This window comes from Bubalus kerabau, chromosome 21, assembly GCF_029407905.1.
Source record: "Bubalus kerabau isolate K-KA32 ecotype Philippines breed swamp buffalo chromosome 21, PCC_UOA_SB_1v2, whole genome shotgun sequence".
NCBI classification, from domain to species: domain Eukaryota; kingdom Metazoa; phylum Chordata; class Mammalia; order Artiodactyla; family Bovidae; genus Bubalus; species Bubalus kerabau.
Window position 1 is genome coordinate 20,741,059 of NC_073644.1, and position 20,962 is coordinate 20,762,020.

Here is a 20,962-nt window from a genome sequence, read left to right on the forward strand (position 1 = left end):
AAGACACTTGCTCCTTGGAAGAACAGCTATGACAAACCTAGAAAGTATATCAAAAAGCAGAGACATCACTTTGCCAAAAAAGGTCTTTATAGTCAAGTCTATGATTTTTCCAGTTGTCATGTATGGATGTGAGAGTTGGATCATAAAATAGGCTGAGCACCTAGGAATTGATGCTTTGAATTCTGGTGTTGGAGAAGACTTTTGAAAGTCCAGGGAGATCAAGCCAGTGAATCCTAAAGGAAATGAGCCCTGAATATCATTGGAAGGACTGGTGCTGAGGCTGAAGCTCCAAAACTTTGGCCACCTGATGCAAAGAGCTAACCCATTCGAAGAGACCCTGATGCTGGGAAAGACTGAGGGCAAGAAGAGAAGGGGATGACAGAGGATGAGACGGTTGGATGGCATCACTGACTCCATAGACAGAAGTCTGAACAAACTCCAGGAGATAGTGAAGGACAGGGAAGCGTGGAGTGTTGTAGCTCATGAGGTTGCAGAGAGTCAGACACGACCTGGCAAATGAAAAGCAGCAACAGTAACATGTATGGTAGAATTCACCAGAGAACCCATATAGGACTGATGATTTCTCTTTCACAGGTCATTTACTTTTTATTCAGTTTCTTTAATAAGATAAACCTATTCAGAATATCAATTTCTCTTAGTCTGCATGTTAGCAAATTGTGTCTTTCAAGGAATTTTTCCATTTCATCTAGGCTATCAAATTTCTGGGCATAGTTGCTCCTAGCACTCCTTTATTTTATTCTAAATGTCCATAGGATCTGTATATCTCCATTTTAATTTTGGATATGAGAAATTTATTTCCTTTTTTTCTTCTTTCTTAGCCCAGCTTTTTGTTTTTACTGACTTTTCAAAGAATCATATTTTAGTTTCATCGATTTTTCTCTACTGATTTTCTTTCTTCAATTTTCATTGATTTATGATTATTTATTTTATTCCGCTTACTTTAGATTTAACTTGCTCTTCTTTTTCTAGTTTCCTGTAGTGGAAACTGAGATTATTAACTTTAGATCTTTCTTCTTTTATAACATATGCAGTCAATGCTGTACATTTATCTGTAAACATTGCTTTCACTGCATCCCATAAATGTTTATGCTTATATTTCATTTTCATCTGTTTCAAATTATCCTTTGGATTTTTTTTATTTTACCCATAAGTTATTTAGTATTCTTATTATTATTTCTTTTAATTTTGAAGTCTTCCTTATCTTTCTGTTATTGATTTTTAATCTAATTCCATTGTGGTCTGAAAGCAGACATTCTATGTTTTCTATTATTTAAAATTTGTTAAGGTGTACTTTATTTTATGATCCATTCTTACAACATCTGCCTTTGCTTGGAGTATTTAGGCCAATGTCATTCATAGTGATTATTGGAATATTTACATTAATATGTATCATAATTTTTACTGTTTTCTATTTGTTTCTATTCTTTTTTTTAAACTCTCTTTCTTTCTTTTATGGTTTTAATAATTTTTTATTCATTTTCTCTCTTTATTTAACATATTATTTATATATCTTTCTTTACTTCTTTTTAGTGGTTACCTCAGAGTTTGCAATCTACTTTTATAATTAATCTACTTTCAAATAGCATTATAATACCTCATGAGCAGAATGGATAATTTATGAAGACAAAATAATCCTATATATGTATGTCATACATATATAAGATTGCTGGAATTATTATTTTGAATAAATAATCTGTTAAAATAATAAAAAATTATTTTTTGGAAAATTATCATCTCTTCTTTCTTCTTCCACATAATTTCTTATTTTATGCAAATTCTTGTTTTTGACCCTTATTACTGCCAACTACAAATTGGCACTTGCCAAGAGCATTGCCAATGACTGAACAAGGGCATTTGCCATCTGCCTCTGCGGAGATTGAACCTTGTAGTTCTGTAGCTGTTGACCTTCAACATCCCTGAGGGGGTTCATGGCAAATAGATGGGGCAAATGTGAAAACATTCAGGATGGAGTGAGGCATTTTGTATTCTAAGGAATCTGGTGGGGCAGGTCTCTAGATAGTTGGATGTTTTTAGGAACAGATTTTATAATCTCAATCCTCACATCTCCTCATATCTAGAAAAGCACTAACTCCCTTCATGTTGACATCAGCTGCTTGCAACTAGCAGAAAATCTTTTGTAAAATGAGTGCTTAAAGATCTTGAACTTTGCCTCCACCAAAACCTTATATATTGACTTTCCTCCTATTGCCTCTTTGGAGCAGTTTCTCAGAACTATCTGGGGTGCTGTCTCCTGGACTGCAGTTCTCATTTAGCCCCCAATTAAACTTAACTCACAACTCTCAAGTTATGCATCTTTTTTTTTAGTTAACATTACTTTCCTTCTCTCTAAAGAATTTCTTTTAACATTTCTTGCAAGTCACATCTACTGACAACAAAGTCCCAAGTTTTATCCGAAAAAGTCTGCTTCTCTTTGATTTTTGAAAGATAATTTCAAAGGAGTCAGAATTCTAGATTGATTTTTTTTTCTCCCAACACCTTTAATATTTCATTTCAGTCTCTTCTTTCTTACACAATTTCAGAGAAGAAGTCAAATGTAATTCTTACCTTTGTTCCTCTATAATTAGGATTTTCTTCCCCCACCCCAGTTTCTTTCAGGATTTTTTCTCTGTCTTTTTATTTGTATGATTTTAAAGTGATATGCTTGGATGTAATTTCCATGGGATTTGTCCTGCTTAGGATTCTCTGTCTCTGAGTTTCTTGGATCTGTGGTTTGGTGTCTGACATTAATTTGGAGAAATTATCAATCACTGTTGCTTGAGTTTTTTTTTTTCCTTTTCTGCTTATTTTTTTTTCCCTTTGTATTCTGATTTATATATTGCACCTTTTTCATTTGTCCATGTTCCTTGGATATTCTTTTCCTTTTTCTTTTTTTCTTTCAGGCCCTGTTATTTTTGCTTTTCAGTTTTTAAGGGTTCCATTGAGATCTCCTTAAGTTCAGAGATTCTTTCTTCAGCTGTGTTCTGGCTAACAAGCCCATCAGTTTTTCATCAGTTTTGTTATATTTTTTGTTGTTGCTTGTTTTATTTTTTATCTTATCTGTAGCATTTATTTTTGGTCCTTTTGAGGATTTTTCTCCCTCTGTTTTCATTACACATATATTCTTCCTTGCTCTCTGCTCTATCTGGTATAACCCTTAGCATATTAATCATACATCCCTATGAGTTAGTTCCATCATTCCTGCCATAGCTGGTTCTGATGCTTATTTTGCCTCTTTAAACTGTGTGTTGTAACTTTTAGTTTGCATGGTGTCTTCTTTATAGTCTAATATTCTGTCCCTGGTAAAATATTAGGGTATAAATGGTAAGGAGATAGTGAGGTCTGGAAGGAGGGGAAGCATTCTATAGTGTTATAGTTAGGTCTCAGTTTTTTAATGAGCCAATTCTGCTCTTTGGCTAAAAGTTTCACAATTGTTTCTCAGTTTTGTTTTGTTTCTTTTTCCTCCCCTTCCCCAACCCCGAGATAGAACAGAATGGATCAAGTTCAATATTTCCTTTCTCTCATGTGGGAGGCCAGAGCTGACTGGAGTTGAGTATTTGAATTCTCTCATGTCATTTAGGCTCTGATAATGTCCCAGCATCATAAGTTCTGGATGGTTTCTTTCCTCTGAGGGCAGGCATTTTAAGAAGAATGAAATGCTCTAGAGCATTTAAAAATGGTTCCTTTCCCCTCCCCCCTGCCAGAGGCATTTGAGGAATTTTCTTTATTATTTACCATAGAAACCAGATTGAGATCCTAGAGGTAAATCTTGAAATATTGTGGGAGTCTCCCCCCATGAATGAGTTCCTCTGAATTTGTTATCTCTTAATTGTGCCCAGAGTGAATCTCCGAACTCATCAGCTGTAGTTCAGGCTTTCCAACTCTGGCACTGGTGCCTGTGGCTGTTTCCCCTGTGAATTTCTGCCATAGTAAGTCATGATAACCTGAATCTGCCTGTCTGTCTCTCCAATCTTAGGGTAGCAGTTTGTCCTTTTTCCTACTCTTCTTTTGCATACTGAAAAAGTTGTAAATTTTCCATCTATCTAGCTTTTTACTCGCTCTTAGGACAGAGTGGCAATTTTCAAACTCCTTACATGCAGAACTAGAAACGGAAAATCTCTCAAAATGTTATTTTTAGTTCTTGCAACCATAGAAAGGTAAAAAAATTTAAATAAAGTAATGTTAGGCAGCTATATCAGAGAGCTCAGTATATCTTATTACTATATAGAAGTTGATCACAAAAGACTATATCAGCATTAAATGGTTCATGTAATTTACTTGTATACAATTGTCAAGTCTTATTATTTCAGGTGTTAAAATAAAGAAGGCAGATTGAGCATTTAAACACTTGGTGACTAATTCAGTCTGTAAATGTTCAGTGTGGTGCAGTTGTCTTTAATGGTACAAATAGTGAAGAATGTGGGAGGGAAGAAAGGTGGAAATGAAGATTATTGATGATTCTTGAGGTATATTTGATAATTTCAGCAATGTATGAATTTGATATTTTTAGCCTGATGATAACATATGAAGAGTCTGACACTTAAAGACTTTTGTGGTTAGCTGAATATTGCTCAAATAAGGCTGGATTGTTAAATCTCTGATATGCTGATAAGTTGATACTTATTAACAGATCGTAAATGCCTCAAACTTTGCCGGCCATTTATACACACATTGCCTCATCTACTTCTCCAACCAGATTTTAAATTCAGTGTCTTATGTTATATCTGAAGTAACAGAGTCTTACAAAACTTCTGAAAATTTATCAGAAATTTTATCAGAATAGCAAATGATGGGTTGAGTTGTAAATAAAATCTATCAGATTTCACTGTGACACCATGTCACTCTATGTGTCACCTACAATCCAACTATTTCTTGACTTTTTTAGAGGTGTGGTAGGATAGATGTTTTAGATTTGTAGTCATAAGGGCAACTTCCTTCCCATGTGAAGAAAAAAGTAAATCTTCAGATTTCCAAATGAGACTATGTGTGAGCATAAAAATACTTGTAGCATTTTAGATCTTACAAATACTTTTCAGATAAGTTGTCTTGTATTGTTGGTCCTATGTTATCATGTGTGATTAAGTAAATATTTACTAACTTTTATTGTATTCCTTATAAAATTTAAATCCTCAGGGAAGCAATAAAAGTATGTGATTAATTCATGAATGTGTTTCTAATCAGCTTTGTGGTTTTTCTGGTTCAGGGGAAGTTTCTACCAAGAAGACACCAATGCAATTAATTACTAGATTAAAAAAAAAAAATGTGAATTTGCTTTGTTGATATTCTTGGCAAAGGGGAAAGCTTGTATCACTAGCAATTCAAATATGCATACAAACAAATGTACATACATGCTATGTTTTAACTTTTCTTTAAAAATTATATTTTCTCTCTGTCACCTCTTGAACATGTTCCATAAGCTGGGAACTAGTTTGGTAAAATGGTACCCCATTTATTTATACTGAAAATTTCTTCAACTACATTTCACATCCTTATAAGATAGAAATGTCTTCTTTCTCTTACTTGTATGATTGTCCTGAAATTCTTTTACCTATTTTGAAATGTAGTCCTATTTTTGGTCAGTAAGTTCTATTAACCTCTATTTTTCCCCTGCCTCCTTCACAAATAGGGTGCCAGTGTGCTTTCTCTGAAACTTCCCGACATTTGTCATTCCATTGATATAAATATACTATTAGTCAATTCAACATTCAAGGTGAGTTCATAACACTGACTTACAGAAGAGCATTACAGTATTTTCCATATCATTCTCAATCATACCCTCATTTTTTTCCCTCAACATTGTACATTGAAATACTCACAATGATGCATAGATCCTTTTCCTGAGAGGTTACAATGCAGAATGAAATAAGAATACTTTCTGGTAATATATTACTTGTCACACAGTGATTTCAAAGCACTTTGTTAACAAAGAAAGATTATTACCATCAATTTAATGGGAACTGAAACACATAAGTTAAATTACTTTTTCAAAGTTGAACAGAAAGTAAGTTACTACATTATGAACATAATTCATGTTCCTGTCATTATAGTGTTTAATTTCATCTAGTGGAACACACTTCCTTTCAGGCTGTCTTCTACATAACAATTTACTGCCCACTTAGCAGAACACAGGCTTAAATTCATGGATATCTGCTGTATCAAGGCAGAATCTGGGTTTACCTAATCATATGACATGACTTTGAGTGGATAGAGCTAAGGGAAATTGCTTCACTGCATCTGGATTACTCACATTTTTGAATGTCCATAGTTTTATGAGAATTGTTTGAACACAGAATCATTATATAGAAACTTGCAGAAAAAGATAATAGTTAAAAAGAGAATAAAAAGAATAGCCAAGAAAAATAGAAAGATTATCACCTGAAACTCAACACTGAAGTAATTTAGGTATGGGTTTCTTCCATTATATGTATAGACATATGTGTATATATTTTAAACAATTGGATTATAACATAGGTAAAATCTGCATTTTTTATTTTTAGCTATTTTATTTATTTTTATTACCATCTATTAAAAACTCCTTTAAAATCTTATATATTAGTAAAATGATCAACCTCTTTTTGGATTGCCCTATGTTTTTTATATTGTTTAAAATATACTCTATCTTGAGATAACTGCAACATTTTCCTAAAAGTTTTTTCTAAAAGAAATAAAATTGTATTTTAAAACACAAGAATTTATTCTATCTGGGCAAAAGGTTTTATTTTATCATGACATAGTATTACCTCAATCAAAACCTCTGTAGCATTGGAAACCAGGCATTAATGTTCTTTAAAGCCCTCCCACTTGATTCTTTTTTTTTTTAATGAGTTTTTTTTTAATTTTTTTTTTATTTTTAAACTTCTGGTACTTCATGTAAAACACAAAATAAAAAAGTTACATATATACTAAAAGTGGCTGTTTATTTCTTTTTTAAAAAGTTACTGATATTAGCATATAAAAATTTCACTATTGTGTGTTTTATCCTCTTTTCCCACCTCCCATTCTCTCCTCTACTTAATTTTATGGAATAAAATAATTTTATTACTTTTTATCTTTACATTTTAAAATATGCTTAAAAGTACACTATTTAACAGTATCAGTTTTTGGTAGTCTCTTTGATTGTCAACCAACATAGATAGCATGTTAAAAAGCAGAGACATTACTTTGTCAATAAAGGTCCATCTTGTCAAAGCTATGGTTTTTCCAGTAGTCATATATGGATGTGAGGGTTGGACTATAAAGAAAGCTGAGCACCAAAGAATTGATGCTTTTAAACTGTGGTGTTGGAGAAGACTCTTGAGAGTCCCTTGGACTGCATGGAGATCCAACCAGTCCATCCTAAAGGAAACCAGTCCTGAATATTCATTGGAAGGACTGATGCTGAAGCTGAAACTCCAATACTTTGGCCACCTGATGTGAAGAACTGACTCATTTGAAAAGATCCTGACATGGGAAAGATTGAAGGCAGGAGGAAAAGGGGACAACAGAGGATGAGATTTTTGGATGACATCACCAACTTGATGGACCTGAGTTTGAGCAGGCTCCAGGAGTTAGTGATGGACAGGGAAGTCTGGTGCTACATTCCCTGATAGCTCAGTTGTTAAAGAATCTGCCTGCAATACAGGAGACCCTGGATGGATTCCTGGCTCAGGAAGATCCGCTAGAGAAGGGATAGGCTACCCACTCCAGTATTCTTGCCTAGATGGGGTTGCAAATACTCGAACATGACAGCGACTTTCCCTTTCACTTTGATTGCCAGCTATTTCAAACAGGGCAACAGAAAGTTTATTCTACTTTCATCTTCCAAACCCTACCCATTTTGTTAGTTTTTCATTGCTACACTTGCAGATCATTGACATTTATATTCCATTCTGTCACCATGTTTCCCATGTAAGTTTTTGTTTTAATCTGCCAGTCCTTTTGCTTTCACTTTCCAAAAGTTTCCAAAACTTATCTGAGCACTATCTGCTCAGACTTTTCATGTTCAAAACTACTGTAAGTTTTTATTATTGAAAAACAACTTATTGGGCTATAACGATTTTGGACTTCACTTTGCCCCTCTAGAATAACTTATAGACACTCTTTAGTGCTTTCTGTCCTGACTGTCACTGGAGAGAAGTCAGGCACAATTATAATTATTTTCCTTGGGAGGCCCCTGATCTTTTTCTGTTTTTATGTCTTGCCTCCCAAAGAATGTGTTATTTATTTTTAAAGTCTAATAATTATATATATATGTATATGTTTTACATATATATATATAAACTTTCTATTTATAGATGTAAAGCTTCTTTCCTTTCTTGAACAATTTCTTAAATAAAAATGTTTAAATATTATATTGTATTTTATTGTTTTGGTTTCACTTAGGTATTATTATGCACTTATTGTTCTATGGGTGCATTATGGATAGTGTTTACTACCCTAAACGTCTCTCATTTTTTTTTATTCTCTTTACAGTCTCTTTTTATTGTGTTTTCCTTTCCACATCTATCTTCTATAGTTTACAGACACATAGGGACTATATTTTCTACTAAATTTTCCTGCATTTTTCTTGTCTTACTACATGTACACATGTGCTAAGTCACTTCAGTCATGTCTGACTCTTTGTGACCCTGTTTACTGAAGGCCACCAGGTTCCTCTGTTCATGAGATTATTCAGGCAAGAATACTGGAGAGGATTGCCATGCCCTCCTCCAGGGGATCTTCCCAACTCAGGAGTGGATCAAATATGTGTCTCCTGCATCTCTTGCATTGGCAGGTGGGTTTTTTTACCACCAGCACCTCCTGGGAAGTGTGTATATCTTCTTTTAATTGCTGCTACATTTACTTATTTTGTATTAATACTAATATGTAAACGAAATTTAACTTTCTCCAGAACAACTAAATATAGATGGTCCCTATGTAAAGAATGAGAGGCCAGATACTAGTCAAGATTTTTCCATTTAAGGTTATAGTCCTATAAATACTGAGATAGTCAGTTTCTTGGTAACGTGGCCTTTATATTTGCTATTGACTCCTTTGCCCCAGGATCTAATCCAACTCAGAATACATTCTGCCACCAAAACTCAAGTTCTTGTTTCCTTTCACAGGCTACTTGGGCCAAAGTGCAAAGCTCTTTCTTTGTTCTTTCTGCTCCTGCAGTTCTTTTAATTCCAATTCCTCCCTTTATTCATGTTCTGTGCAATCCCTTCTCACAAAGCAGTCAGCTAAGGTAAAACACTTATTTAGGGAGTAGTCACTGGGCTTCCCTTGTGGCTCAGCTGGTAAGGCATTTGCCTGCAATGCAGGAGGCCTGGGTTGGGAAGATCCTCTGGAGAAGGGAAATGCTACTCACTCCAGCATTCTGGCCTGGAGAATTCCATGGAGTGTATAGTCCATGGTCGCAGAGTCAGCCACGACTCAGCGACTTTCATTTCACTCACTGGCTCTCAATTCCTGGGCTCTTCCACATTCAGTTCAGTTCAGTTCAGTCACTCAGTCGTGTCCGACTCTTTGCGAGCCCATGAATCGCACACATCAGGCCTCCCTGTCCATCACCAACTTCCAGAGTTCACTCAGACTTCACTTCAGAGTTCACTCAGTCCATCGAGTCAGTGATGCCATCCAGCCTTCTCATCCTCTGTCGTCCCCTTCTCCTCCTGCCCCCAATCCCTCCCAGCATCAGAGTCTTTTCCAATGAGTCAACTCTTCGCATGAGGTGGCCAGAGTACTGGAGTTTCAGCTTTAGCATCATTCCTTCCAAAGAAATCCCAGGGCTGATCTCCTTCAGAATGGACTGGTTGGATCTCCTTGCAGTCCAAGGGACTCTCAAGAGTCTTCTCCAACACCACAGTTCAAAAGCATCAACCCACCATTTTTTTTTTTTCTCTCCCTCTCTTACCTCCTTGACTCCATATAGAGTTAGCCTTCCATCTAGAATCAGCTGTCTTCAGTTATTTCTTTTCTGACTCGCATACACACAATTAGTAAAGTACACCTTGTGTTTGTTGTTTGCTTATTTTTGTAATCTAGACCAATGCCTAGGTTAAAAGGTGAAATTTTGTTGACACATTTTCTTGCATTAACACAAACTGATTTTCAACTAGACTCAAATACACTGGCATCACATAGAATGAAAGTAATATGCTGAAAACTCTCAGATAGAGACACTTTGAGTGTCTTTGTTGATATTTTATTTTCTCAAGTGGTATGTCAAGTATCTGGCAATAAAAATTTTCAAAGTTGGCAATAAAAATTTTCAAAGTCTATAATATATGGAATGTTATTGCAATTTTATACAAAGCTTCTATATCTTAAAACAAAATAGATTCATAGTTTATCTTCTTTCAAAACATTTGGAGGATCCTAAAGTGATCTTTCAGAGAAGGCAATGGCACCCCACTCCAGTACTCTTGCCTGGAAAATCCCATGGACGGAGGAGCCTGGTAGGCTGCAGTCCACGGGGTCGCTAAGAGTTGGACACGACTGAGCAACTTCACTTTCACTTTTCCCTTTCGTGCATTGGAGAAGGAAATGGCAACCCACTCCAGTGCTCTTGCCTGGAGAATCCCAGGGATGGTGGACCCTGGTGTGCTGCCATCTCTGGGGTCGCACAGAGTCGGACACAACTGAAGCGACTTAGCAGCAGTAGCAAAGTGATCTTTAAAATTAAGTAAATAAAATTAAAATGATGATACCTACTTACAGTATCTCTACAATTTACGTTACATCAGATAGGAAGTGAAGAATCACACTATGGGGAACTCTATGCTATTGACATTGAAGTATCTATTTCATGGTCAGTCTTCTTCAGTAATTTTATTAATAGAATGTTCTCATAGCATAGTTCAAGATAGACTTAAATATGGACTTGAAACTTTATTTGTGCCTTTATAGGAAGGCAGGGATTGTGGAAGCTCTCTCCATTCTTATTGGAAAGAGTAAAACTATGAATGATGACCTTTTTCTTTACTTTTGTTTAGTAGGCATGTGCTAGAAGGTCAAAGAAAACTCATAGTTGTGAAAAAAATCTGACAGAAATCAAGATGACACTCAGAAGACAATATATCTAATTCTGTTTATCTCTATCAATAGATGTATAATAGATATTTATTTGATTTATTTATACATATTTAGATATATATTTAAATCTATCTCTGCACATACAAATATGTATCTAATTATATGTGTGTGTGTGTGTGTGTGTTAGTTGCTCAGTCGTGTCTGACTCTTTGTGACCTCATGGACTGCAGCCCACCAGGCTCCTCTGTCCATGAATTCTCCAGGCAAGAATACTGGAGTGGGTTGCCATTTCCTTCTCCATATATACATATGTCAGTTCAGTTCAGTCGCTCAGTCGTGTCCGACTCTTTGCGACCCCATGAATCGCTGTATGCCAGGCCTCCCTGTCCCTCACCAACTTCTGGAGTCTACGCAGACCCATGTCCATCGAGTCAGTGATGCCATTCAGCCATCTCATCCTCTGTCGTCCCCTTCTCCTCCTGCCCCCAATCCTTCCCAGCATCAGGGTCTTTTCCAATGAGTCAACTCTTCTCATGAGGTGACCAAAGTATTGGAGTTTCCAGCTTCAACATCAGTCCATCCAATGAACATCCAGGACTGATCTCCTTTAGGATGAACTGGTTGGATCTTCTTGTAGTCCAAGGAACTCTCAAGAGTCTTCTCTAACACCGAAGTTCAAAAGCATCAATTCTTTGGCTCTCAGCTTTCTTCACAGTCCAACTCTCACATCCATACATGACTACTGGAAAAACCATAGCCTTGACTAGACGGACCTTTGTTGGCAAAGTAATGTCTTTGCTTTTCAATATGCTATCTACGTTGGTCATAACTTTCCTTCCAAGGAGTAAGCGTTTTTTAATTTCATGGCTGCAATCACCATCTGCAGTGATTTTGGAGCCCCAAAAACTAAAGTCTGACACTGTTTCCACTGTTTCTCCATCTATTTCCCATGAAGTGATGGGACCATATGCCATGATCTATACATATTTCTTCTTTCTCATTATAACAGATATAGATATATACAGTTATCTATTTATATATTTCTGTGTAGATATATAGGTGGTACAGTGGGAAAGAATCAGCCCACCAGTGCATGAGACACAGAGACATGGGTTTGATCTCTGGGTCGGGAAGATCTCCTGGTGTAGGAAATGGCAACCCATTCCAGTATTTTTGCATGGAAAATCCCATGGAGAGAGAAGCCTGGAGGGATACAGTCCATGGGGTCACAAAGTGTCAAATGTGACTGAGTCACACACACATATGCACACTCATATTCGTATAATATATGAATATACAAAATGGATAAATTTCAAATCCTTTTAAATGGTGAAAAATACATATATGCATTTATTGAGAAACCTATTAGAGCTAAATCAAGATTTTTATTAAGGTAGTTGGCTACAAGATCAATTTGCAATTCTACAAGACATTTCTATATGAATAGCCAACTAGATAATATAATAAAAAATAAAGTTTCTGAAAATTAAGTTAACAAATAATGTATAGACTTTATGGAGAACATATTAAAATATATTGAAGGATGTAAAAGCCATGAATAAATGCAGATATATAAGATGTTCATTGAATGACTTAAGATCATAAATATATTAATGCATAAATTTAATGCTTCTCAAAAGAAATTACAATTGCCTTTTTGAAGAATTTGAGAAACATATACTAAATTTTATGTGAAAGAATAAAAGTCTATGAATAGCTAAGTCAAATTTGAAATAGAACAGAAAAAAATATAGACTTCATTCTATCCTATTAAGATAATAATACAAAGCCATATTAACAAACCCAGTATAGAAATGATTCCTAGGCAATGGAACTGAAAGGAAAATGTGTGTGTGTGTGTGTGTGTGTAAGTTGACTACTTACTTGATGTTGTTGGAAATAGTTGCCTTAGTGTATGTAGAAAGATAAATGTAGATTTCTGCTTTTTCATTTTTCAAGGTCAAATCCAGTTTAATTAAGTCCTAGAGGTAAAAATTAAAATTCAAATTACAACAGAAAAAGAAAATGAAGAGTATCTTCATGATTTGGAGATAGATAAGAACATAAATCAATTATGAACCATGAGGGAAACATTCAGTGTATTTTACTGGATTATATATAATCGATTTAGTGGATAAAATACTGAGTCAACAGAAAACTGATTGGCTGAAAGAAGATACTTCTAATGATGAAAATCAGCAAAACAAGTCATATTTTTTAAAATACAATGAGTAGCTACAAATGGATCACAAAAAGAGAGAAAAAAAAAACAAACAAAAATTACAAATTATTTGAATAGGTAATTACCAACAGAGAGGTCAAAAGTAGTGAAGAATATAAGCCATCCCACTACTAATCAGAGAAATACACATTGTAAAACAGTAAGATCCAGTTTGACACCCTTCTGATTTTGCTAAACTGGGCTTTCAAATGATACTAATTTAGCTAAATTATGGTGAGAAAGGAAATCTCATGTGCTCCTGGTAGGAGGGTAACATGATGCTTTCAGTTAAATGAGCAAGCCAGTAAAACTTAGTGAAATATAGACTGTGTATGCCGTATTGTTCTGCTTTCCACTTCATGGATATGTGTTCTAGAGAATCCCTTGCACAGAATCTATATATAATTTGTTTGCTAAAGCACTCTTTGTAATTGCTGAGAGTTGATTACAATTGAAGATACCATTATTAAAGCAGGAGATGTGAGTGACAATAGATATGTGTGTGTGTGTGCATGTGTGTGTAGAATCTATCTATCCACCTATCTATTTAGTTATCTCCCTCTCTCTCTCTGTCTATCTAATAAACTCCCATATGTAATAGTTTACCATAATAAGAAGCCACAGTTTGGATGATTTAAATAACAGAATTTTATTTTTCCAGTTAATGCTGGGGTCCAAAGTACACCTAGAGTTGGTTTTTCCTAAGGGTCCTCTCCTTGCATTAAAGATGACCACCATTATGGTGCTTCTTTACATGACCTTTTCCTCTGTCTATGCTGTGTCTTTGCTTGCATCTCCTCCTCTTCTTATAAGGCCACCAGTCATACTAGATTAGATCGTTGCCCTAAGGGCCTCATTTTAGCATGATCATTTCTCTCTAAGTATGGGTTACTCATAATTCACAATTAGATTTCAAAATTCCCATTGAGGGGCTGAGACTTCAAAATGTGAATTTTGGAAGAACATAATTCTGCCCATATTACTATAGATTAAAAACACCAAAAATTAAAATGCCAGAAGTGTATTTGGTAATTTAGATAGAATTTGAAAAATTTTAGATGAAAAAGAGTAATAGGTATAACTCTATTTACATGGCTCAATAAAATGTTTATATATTAAATATACATATCAAGAAAATTAGAGATACTAGGGGAACATTTCATGCAAAGATGGGCTCAATAAAGGACAGAAATGGTAGGGACCTAACAGAAGCAGAAGATATTAAGAAGAGATGGCAAGAATACACAGAAGAACTATACAAAAGAGATCTTCACTACCCAGATAATCATGAAGGTGTGATCACTCACACTCACCTAGAGCCAGACATCCTGGAATGTGAAATCAGGTGGGCCTTAGGAAGCATCACTACGAACAAAGCTAGTGAAGATGATGGAATTCCAGTTGAGCTATTTCAAATCCTAAAAGATAATGCTGTGAAAGTGCTGTATTCAATATGGCAGCAAATTTGGAAAACTCAGCAGTGGCCACAGGACTGGAAAAGGTCAGTTTTCATTCCAATCCCAAAGAATGCTAATGCCAAAGAATGCTCAAACTACCACACAATTGCACTCATCTCACACACTAGTAAAGTAATACTCAAAATTCTCCAAGCAGGGCTTCAGCAATACATGAACCATGAACTTCCAGATGTTCAAGCTGGTTTTAGAAAAGGCAGAGGAATCAAGATCAAATTGCCAACAACTGCTGGATAATGGGAAAAGCAAGAGAGTTCCAGAAAAACACTATTTCTGCTTTCTTAACTATGACAAAGCCTTTGACTGTGTGGATCATAATAACCTGTGTAAAATTCTGAAAGAGATGGGAATACCAGACCACCTGACCTGCCTCTTGAGAAACCTATATGCAGGTCAGGAAGCAACAGTTAGAACTGGACATGGAACAACAGATTGGTTCCAAATAGGAAAAGGAGTATGTCAAGGCTGTATATTGTCACCCTGCTTATTTAACTTCTATGCAGAGTACATCATGAGAAACGCTGGGCTGGAGGAAGCACAAGCTGGAATCAAGATTGCCAGGAGAAATATCAATAACCTCAGATATGCAGATGACACTACCCTTATGGCAGAAAGTGAAGAGGAACTAAAAAACCTCTTGATGAAAGTGAAAGAGGAGAGTGAGAAAGTTGGCTTAAAGCTCAACATGCAGAAAACTAAGATCATGGCATCCAGTCCCATCACTTCATGGCAAATAGATGGGGTAACAGTGGACACAGTGGCTGACTTTATTTTTCTGGGCTCCAAAATCACTGCAGATGGTGATTGCAGCCATGAAATTAAAAAATGCTTACTCCTTGGAAGGAAAGTTATGACCAACCTAGATAGCATATTAGAAAGCAGAGACATTACATTGCCAACAAAGGTCTGTCTAGTCAAGGCTATGGTTTTTCCAGTAGTCATGTACAGATGTGAGAGTTGGGTGGTGAAGAAAGCTGAGTGCAAAAAAATGATGCTTTTGGACTGTGGTGTTGGATAAGACTCTTGAGAGTCCCTTGGACTGCAAGGAGATCCAAACAGTCCATTCTGAAGGAGATCAGCCCTGGGAGTTCATTGGAGGGACTGATGTTGAAGGTGAAATTCCAATACTTTGGCCACCTGATGTTTAGAGCTGATTCATTGGAAAAGACCCTGATGATGTGAAAGATTGAGGTCAGGAGGAGAAGGGCATGACAGAGGATGAGATGGTTGGATGGCATCACCGACTCAGTGGACATCAGTTTGGGTGGATTCCAGGAGTTGGTGATGGACAGGGAGGCCTGGCATGTTGTGGTACATGGGTTCGCAAAGAGTCGGACATGACTGAGTGACTGAACTGAACTGATAAAACTATTACATAAATATATTTATTAAATTTTATATATATAATGAATTACTATGTATTTTAGAAGATGTATATAATGGTGGTGGTACTTTAGTCACTAAGTCATGCCTAACTCTTGCAACCCCATGGACTGTAGCCTGCCAGGCTTCTCTGTCCATGGGGATTCACCAGACAAGAATACTGGAGTGGGTTGCCATTTCCTTCTTCAGGGGATCTTCCTTACCTAGGAATTGAACCTGGATCTCCAGCATTGCAGGCAGATTCTTTACCAACGAGCTAAGAGGGAAGCAATCAGTCTTTATAAGGCAACTTTCTTGTTTTATTTTTTATTCTCTTTTTAACAGTTTGCATGTATATTCTGTCCCCTTTAATTGGCTCTGATTTTCATGTCAAATATATGTATATAATATATAATGTATATAATATTATATACATAATATACATGCAACATTTATAATGTTTAGTATATGTATATTATCATGTACATAATTTGTGCATATAATATATGTCATGTATAATATAATGTATATAATTTATTATGTTTATATTATATAATATATAACATATATACATATGTAGTATTTGACATGAAAGTCAGAACCAATTAAAGGGTCAGAATAGACACGCAAACAGGGCAAAAAGAATAAAATGTAAAACAAGAAAGTTGCCTTATAAAGACTGATGAAGAATTTGATAAACTCAACTCCAAATTGGAGAGTAAATTTTAAAAACTGATGATCAGACACATTAAAAATGACCAACACTCACTTCCAGTAGAAGATGGCAGAGTAAAAGTATGTGTGCTCATCTCCTCCTGTGAAAGCACCAAAATTTTAACTAGCTATTGGACAACCATCAGCAGGATTTCCCTGGAACCCACCAAAGAAAATATCCCATGTCCAGAAAGGAGAAGCTGAAGCAAGGTGGTAGAAGGGGCACAATCACGATAAAATAAAATCCCATACCTGCCAGGTAGGGGAACCACAAACCCAGAAGAAGAAAATAATACCAAAGAAGGTCTCCCAATGTGGTGAAGGTTCTGAACCTCACATCAGGCTTCCCAGCCTGGGACTCCAACAAAGGAAACGGAAATCCCCAGGGAATATGACCTTGAAGGACAGTGGGATTTGATTATAGGATTTCTATAGGACTTGGGGAAACAGCCTCTAGTCTTGGAGGGCACAAAAAATTTTTTGTTCACACCAAGACCCAGAGGAAAGGAGCAATGATTCCCACAGGAGACTGAACCAAATCTATGTGCTGGTGATCGAGGGCCTCCTGTTGAGGCGTGGGTTGGCAGGAGCTCCCCACAGGGATGGGGACACTGCCAGCAGCAGGCCAGGAAGGTCCCCTTGGCGTTAACCCTCTTGGAGTTCACCACTAACCCTACTGTAGACCTGAGGGCTAGGTTGCCTCAGGCCAAACAACTACCAGGGAACATGTGCAACCCCATCTGTCAGCAGATAATTGGATTAAAGCTTTACCGAGTATGGCCCTACCCACTAAAGCAAGACCCAGTTTTTCCCATTGCCAGTCCCTCCCATCAAGAAGCTTATGCAAGCCTCTTAGCTTCATCCATCAGAGGGAAAAAGAAGAGGCAAAAAGAAGCACAGTCCCACAACAGCTGAAACAAAAACAGCATTACAGAAAATTGATCATAATGAAAAGGAGAAACTTATGTCCCAGATGAAAGGACAAGGTAAAATCCCAGCAAAACAACTGAATGAAGTGGAGATAGGCAATCTTCTGGAAAAATAACTCAGAATAATATTAGTGAAGATGATCCAGGATCTCAGGAAAACAATGGAGGAGATGCAGTAAACATTTACTGAAGACCCACAAGAACTAGAGAACAAACAGAGATGAATAATACACTAGAAGGAATCCATAGCAGAATAACTGAGTCAGAAGAATGGATAAATAATCTGGAGGATAGAATGGTGGAAATCACTATCATAAAACAGAATAATAATAAAAAAAAAGAATGAAAAGAAATGAAGACAGCCTAAGAGATCTCTAGGTCAGTATTAAACACACCAACATTCACACTATAGGGTCCCAGAAGGAAAAGAGAGAGAGAGAAAGGGCCTGAGAAACTATTTGAAGAGATAATAACTGAAAACTTCCTGAACATGGGAAAGAAAATAGTCAACCAAGTCCAGGAAGCACAGAGAGTCCCAGTAAGGATAAACCCAAGGAGGAACACACCAAGACACATAGTAATCAAACAGACAAAAATTAAAGACAAGTATCAAAAGCAACAAGGGAAAAATGACAAATAACATACAAGGGGACTTGCATCAGGATATCCGCTTATTTCTCAAAAGAAACTCTACAAGCCAGAAGGGAATGGCACTATATATTTAAAGTGATGTAAGGGAAGAAGCCTAAAGGAGATCAGTCCTGGGTGTTCATTGGAAGGACTGATGTTGAAGCTGAAATTCCAATACTTGGGCTACCTGGTACGAAGAGCTAACTTACTGGGAAATACCCTGATGTTGGGAAAGATTGAGGGCAGAAGGAGAAGGGGATGACAGAGGATGAGATGGTTGGATGGCATCACCGACTCAATGGACATGGGTTTGGCTGGACTCTGGCAGTTGGTGATGGACAGGGAGGCCTGGCATTCATGGGGCTGCACAGAGTTGGACACGACTGAGTGACTGAACTGAACCGAACTGAAAGGAAGAATCTATAGCCAATAATATTCTATCTAGCAAGACTCACATTCAGATTTGACAGAGAAATCAAAAGCTTTCCAGACAAGCAAAAGTTAAAAGAATTCAGCACCACCAAAGCAGCTTTACAATGACTGCTAAAGGAAACTCTCAACAAGAAAAACACCTTCCTATTGAAAATAAACCCCAAACAATTAATAAAATGGCAATAGGATCATACATATCAATAATCACCCTAAATGTAAATGGATTAAATGTACCAACCAAACGACAGAGACTGGCTTGGTGGGTGAAAATGTGTATGTATGCACTTCCACTTATCACATCACTCTACTTGACCCCCAAATTCTATGTAATTATTTTACATTGTTAAGTTAATAGTGTAGCCATTATGGCTTGCAATTGTAGTTACTTTTATATCTTTGGCTATTAATTGTGAAAGCTAATAAACACCTTTTACTATTGTGATTATGTAACCGTTACTCACTTAACACCATTGTTTCATGATTGGTCAACAGAAAAAATAATAGAACTGTATATCACCAAAACTAGGATTTAATAGAAAAGCCTGTAATACTTTTTTAAAGTCCAGATGCATAGCAGAATTTTTTTGAATTTTTAAAAATAAGTTTATTTATTTTAATTGGAGGCTAATTACTTTACAATATTGTAGTGGTTTTGCCATACGTTGACATGAATCCTCCACGGGTGTACATGTGTTCCCCATCCTGAACCCCCCTCCCACCTCCCTCCCCACCCCATCCCTCAGGGTCATCCTAGTGCACCAGCCCCGAGCACCCTGTCTCATACATCGAACCTGGACTGGAGATCCATTTCACATATGATAATATACATGTTTCAAAATGCAAATGCCCAGGTATTACTTTTCTTTATTCAGACTTCCATGTATGTTTCTAATAAGTAGTCATGTTTAAAAACAACTGGACTGTATGATGATCTCTTACTTTTATCTAGTTTGCTTCACTTTCTATTTCATATTCAATGCTCCCATTTCATTTAGTTTATGTTTTCTAATTTCTCCACCTTTTTTTTTGGATGTTCTTTCTCCAGACTTTATCAAGCATAGTAGAAAATCTTTTGGATACATGTATATTCATGGACTGCAGCCTACCAGGCTCTTCTGTCCATGGGATTTTCCAGGCAAAAGTACTGGAGTGGGGTGCTATCACCTCCTCCGATATTAATGATATGTATAATATATTTTATAGAAAATGTATGATTTTTGCTTAACTAAAAAATTTATGACAATTTGATTCCACTTGTTTAGCTCAGTATGAATAGAATGCTGGATTTCTAATTTTAAAAAATAGATATGCAACAAAGTTTACTGTATAGCACAAGGAACTATAGTCAATATCTTATAATAACCTATAATGGAAAATCATTTCAAAAATAATATACATGTATATATATAACTGAGTCATCTTGCTGTGTACTTGAAATATTGTGTAAACTATACTTCAATAAAATATATATATATTAAGAAAAAATAAAATAAAATCATTTTTTAGAAAGAGACTTATGGTGTGAAGACACATTAGATGTAAAGTTACAGGCACTTTTTAATATTGAGTTGACATCGTCATACATTTTGTTAATTTTATCACTGAAGGATCACTAAACTGAATATTGAATTATTGGGATTTTAGGTGATAGAAACAAAAACAGAAAAGGATATAAAAATTTTTTTTTTAAAGAGCATTGAATAGAAGGAAAGAATTATAGTCACAGTAGACACAAAAGTACTAGACTGAAAGATAGCTACAGCAAGACAAAATTGACATCAAATTCTCCCAATTCAGGTATGAAAGTTTTGCAAAAGGAAACATGGGAGCAGAACATGGATCTATACAGGTGTTTATCTGTGAAGGTTATGGACTGGAAGACTAGACAAGGCATTATTTACACTCAATATTGAGAGCAATATTTACACCTCAAATTTTCTACTGTATTCTGGCCGAACTAAATTAGCTAAAGGGATCTAATGACTGATCTTGAGAAATGTTACAGAAGGTTTCCTATTTGTTGTCTCCTGAAAAAAGAGACATCTGTACACTCAAAGAGAAGAGTTTCTCTTCTTCAAACTTAGGTTTCAAATATAAATAACTCCAAGGAGCTTCTACCTCATAGTAACTGTTTTCTAGCAAAGTTAGAAAATTTCTAATCTAATTTCTTCCTACAAATTAGACAT